At 48.3% G+C, this 4,574-nt stretch overlaps 1 pseudogene; it reads left to right on the forward strand.

Annotated features, from left to right (window-relative positions):
- Nucleotides 1–3,718: 3,718 nt before the first annotated feature.
- Nucleotides 3,719–3,837, forward strand: LOC112481749 (annotated as a pseudogene).
- The last annotated feature ends 737 nt before the right edge of the window (nt 3,838–4,574 follow it).

The following is a 4,574-nucleotide window of genomic DNA, read 5'->3' on the forward strand; positions in this document are numbered from 1 at the left end:
CACTACACACCTGCTCACATAGTCACATGCACACCCGTGCACATACCCACAGTGCACACGCACGCACGTACCCACGCCCACCCACATACACACACTCAGACGTGCATGCTCATGCACACACACACGGGCACACACGCACACACACGCGCACACACTCACACTCACACGTGCACACACGCGCAACACACTCACACGCGCACACACGCGCACACACGCACACACACACGCTCACACACACTCACACACTCACACACTCACGCACACTCACACACACACATGCTCATACACGCATGCACGCACACACACGCACGCACACACTCACACACGCACTCACACATGCACACACGCACACACATGCTCACACACACGCACGCACATGCTCACACATGCACGCACACACACGCATGTACACACACACACTCACACACACTCACACACACTCACACACACACGCACAGTGATCGGGCTCGGAGGCTTCTCATCCCTCTGTTGTTCCTTCCGCGACCCCCCTGTCCTCTCAGCTCCGTCCACGTCTTGCTCCAGAGAGGGGCTCGGAATGCGGGTCACCTCGTCCGCAGCCCAAGCCAGAGATTAAAATCGGGATGAAATGGTTAGTTCTCGAGAGTTTTCTGTCACGTCCCTCAGGGCTGAGCGCCATTGTTCCTTGTCGCATCTGTTGGGTGTGGAACTCCACACAGGGAGCACATGAACCTTCGAATGAGCGGAAGGAAAGCCCCGTGGGTCGATGGAAGACGAAGAAAGGAAAGGGACCTGTGGAGGACAGAGCTGACCGGCTGGGTCTGCGCGGGGGACGCCAGAGCTGTTCACGGCTTCGTCAGGGGTCTGCCCAGCTATCGGGCCTTTGTCTCTAACTGTCCATCTGTCTGTCCATCATGGTTTGTGTCCCTGAGAGACTGTGTAGCTGTCTGCCGAGGATCCAAGCCTTTGACCTTGTCGCTGCTGGCACCCTGCAGTTATGACCCCAGACGGGCAGTGTCGGGACTCCTGGGCCTTGTGTCGTCCTCTCCTGATGGGGCATTGCTAGGCCAGAGTCCTGTTCCTGGCGCACGTGTCACCGGTTCTCAGCAGAAGGCAGGGCTTTGGGAGACTCTTAATTCACACACCTCGGTCCAGACTGCAGACTGCAGACTGCAGGTGTCACTTTTGAAAAGACCCCTCCCAGTGAAGTTCCAGCTTTTACACATTAGCCCAGGCCACTCAGATGCCACCTGACTCAAGGCTCTGCTCTTCAGAGACTTCATTGCTTCCGGGGGTGGGCGGCGCCATCGTCCTGGTCACCTTGTCTTCTACAGCATCGGCACAGGGCTGCTGTCAACTGTTGTGCACGTGCACGGCCACGTTAGCTGTTCCAATGGCACGACACCCCGCAGTGGTGGTCGAGCACCTCTGTCCTGGGTCCTGGTCCCCACCAGCACTCAAGCCACTCCTCTAGGATTCCTGGGACCTCCACACAACCAGCAACTAACGAGTTAACACGAGGTGCAGCTCGGGGCCTCCAGAACCCTGCTCGGGACTCTGGCTGCTGTATGTTCCAGCAGAGAGAGAGATAGGCAGACTGCACTGCCCCCCGACCCCCCACTGCCCCAAACGTGGTCATTGAGGAATCCATTCTGATTGATAGATGTCCATGCCACAAAAGTTCTTAAATATCGCGACTATCAAAGCATCATAAAACAAAAAAATTGGGGGCCCTTTGCTATGATCAGTGGGCAAAGGAATTTCATTGTATGCAGAGCTCGTGCTGGGTGTTTTGAAGACATTATAATAATAGATGGTGCATGAAAAACTTGCTTGTCAGGGCAGAACGCACACGCACGCACAAACACACACAACTCAGGAGGGCAATGTGTCTCCGCGTTGACACTGATGTGGAACACGGGTGCAGGGGTCGGAGAACAGAAATACCGCCAGACGCTACGAGTGTAGGATGTTCTTTCTGTGTTTCTGACGATGCTGCCGCCGGGGCTGCATAGGGTTTTGGTAAACACTTAAAAATGTCATCGATTGGGGGAATATCAAGTCAGTGAATTTTTAAGGCCAATGGGAGAGAGAAGGGAGGCGGATGTGGTGACAGGACGCAGCCGCTGGCCGGCGCGATGGCAAGCTGACCGGGAGGCGGGTCACGTGTGGGCTCGAGGGGTCGAGACTGGGCTGACAGGTCCCTGAAGGCTGGACATCGGGTTTTGGATTTAATATGAAAATCAAAAAGAAGGCCACGGTGAAGAACACCAGCCATCCACTGAGTTACAGGGCAGGCTCCTTGTCCCAGGACAGTTGAAAGGTACCTTTTTGGAAGGCGGCAGAGAGGGTCCCCCTGCCCTTGACCGTGTGTTTTATGCCCATATTCTGCAGAGAGCGTTGCCCTTTTTTCTTTCGCTCCGGGGACCTTTCTGAACTTCTCTGCACAGAGATGTCACAGCAGATGTCACAGCTCGCCAGAGCCCACGGGTCCAGTGCTCTCAGTCTCATGGTGGGCTGGGGGTCCCCAATACCACTCCCAGGTTCAGTGATTCCCTAGGGGGTTCGCAGGACTCAGCTCATAGTCATATAGTAAAGATTTGTTACAGCAAAAGAAGACAAAGCAAAATTAGTAAAGGTTTGAAAAGGCACACGGGGTGTAGTCCAGTGTGAGCTTTCAAATCCCTCTCCTCGCAGAATCACAGTGGGTGATGTGCTTAATTCCTCCAGCACCAAATTGTGACAACAAGCGTGAAATGTTGTCTACCAGTGACGCCTGTTAGAGACTCTGTACTCGAAGGTTTTATTGGGGGCTGGTCACGAAGGCACCCTCCATGTAGAACATACCGGAAATCCAGACTCCCAGATGGAAGGCAGATGGTGGGCACACACCACAGTGTTTGTACGAACAGGTTCTGCCCAGGGAGCCACTCGCCGGTTCCGGGAATGGTGGCACTCTCCTGCAATCCCAGACGCCAGCCAAGGGCCCGCCTTGTAAGCAGGCTTTCCGAGGAGGCAGTCACAGGTCTGCTACACTGACTCCAGTCACAGGTCTGCTACATTGACTCCAGTCACAGGTCTGCTACATTGACTCTCTTCTACACAGTCATTTCAGATGATCTCCTCCTAATCTGCTTTCATATTGTCTTTTGTCGTAAAGGAGTAATGTCTATTTTTTCTTCAATGCTTTATAATTTTAATGTCATGGCAAAAAAAAAAATCCTTGCCTACCCCATTCATAAAGGTAGCACCTTATCTTTTTTCCTAATAGATCTGTGTATATTAATGACATATGTAACAAACGAGCGGAACTCTTTTATGAAGTATAATACTTTGTGGAGTCTTGAATTTCCTGGGGGAGATTATGACAGTATCTGTAATTGTGACCATATTCTTCTTTTTCGATTCTACGTATTGATTTTTCTTGTCATACTCCTCTAGCGAGGTCCTCTAGTGCCATGTCGAACAGAGGGCGGTCCTCGTCAGCTCTAAAGGTTTTAAGGAAATGTGTCTATTGTTGGACCATTAAACGTGATGTTTGCTGTGTGATGTGGGTGGATTTTCCTTTATTAAAGTAGGAAGTTTTTGTCCCTGTTTGCTAATATTTAAAAAATTTTACAAATGGGCATTGAATCTTACAAAGCGCTATTTTTTATTTATTTTTTTTTTACATCTATTCAGGTAATCATGACTTTTGTCCTTAATATGTTAATGGGAGAGCTACATTAAGATATTTTCTGTCTATGGTCATGCCACCCTGAACAAGCCCAATGCCATCTGATCTCAGAAGCTAAGCAAGGTCGGGTCTGGTTAGTACTTGGGTGGGAGACCACCTAGGAAGCCCAGGTGCCGTAGGCGTAAAAAATAAAAAATAAGGAACTGTAAGTTGACAAGGTCCTTGCAATCTGTGAGGTCAACCAAGGGTTGCCTCGCCTAAAAAAAAAGATATTTTTTAATGTTTAGTTATTCTTATGTTATTTGCATTAAGGATGCTTTTTGTTATTATTATTGTTATGTTATTATTATTATTATTAAATACACTGTTGGGTTTGACTTACTAAAATTTTGTTGCACATCTCTGTTTACAAGTGAATGTAGCCTGTAATTTTCTGTTCTTGTGCCATCCGCATCGGATTTGGTTTCAAAGTGACAGCAGCTTTGTCAAGTGATTTGGGGATGTTTCCTCTTTTTCTGTTCTCTGGATTGATAAGACTGGATTGATAAAATTTGGTAGAACTTGCCTATAAAACTATTTTGACACAGGGATGGTCGTTTTGTTGAATTTTTAAGGGCTGATTTAATTTTTAAAAAGATTATAGGACAGTTCAGTTTTTCTATTCATTCTTAAATCATACACGGATTTAAAATTTTTTTGATTATAGTGAATATAGAATTTTAAGTCCTGTTTTTTTCCTTTATCATTGTGAGCATTTCCTATATCATTACATATTCATGGAGAAGAAGACTTTTAAAGCATTTACCTCAACAACAGTTTTATTTGTGATTAACTTCGCTTGTAGATGTTCCTAAGCTTGCATGCTTAACATACATAAGGCAGCATCACTGGCAGCGCTGGGCACTTAGTCCCCACGCAG

The sequence above is a fragment of the Pteropus alecto genome, unplaced genomic scaffold (assembly GCF_000325575.1).
Source record: "Pteropus alecto unplaced genomic scaffold, ASM32557v1 scaffold115, whole genome shotgun sequence".
Classification (NCBI taxonomy): Eukaryota; Metazoa; Chordata; class Mammalia; order Chiroptera; family Pteropodidae; genus Pteropus; species Pteropus alecto.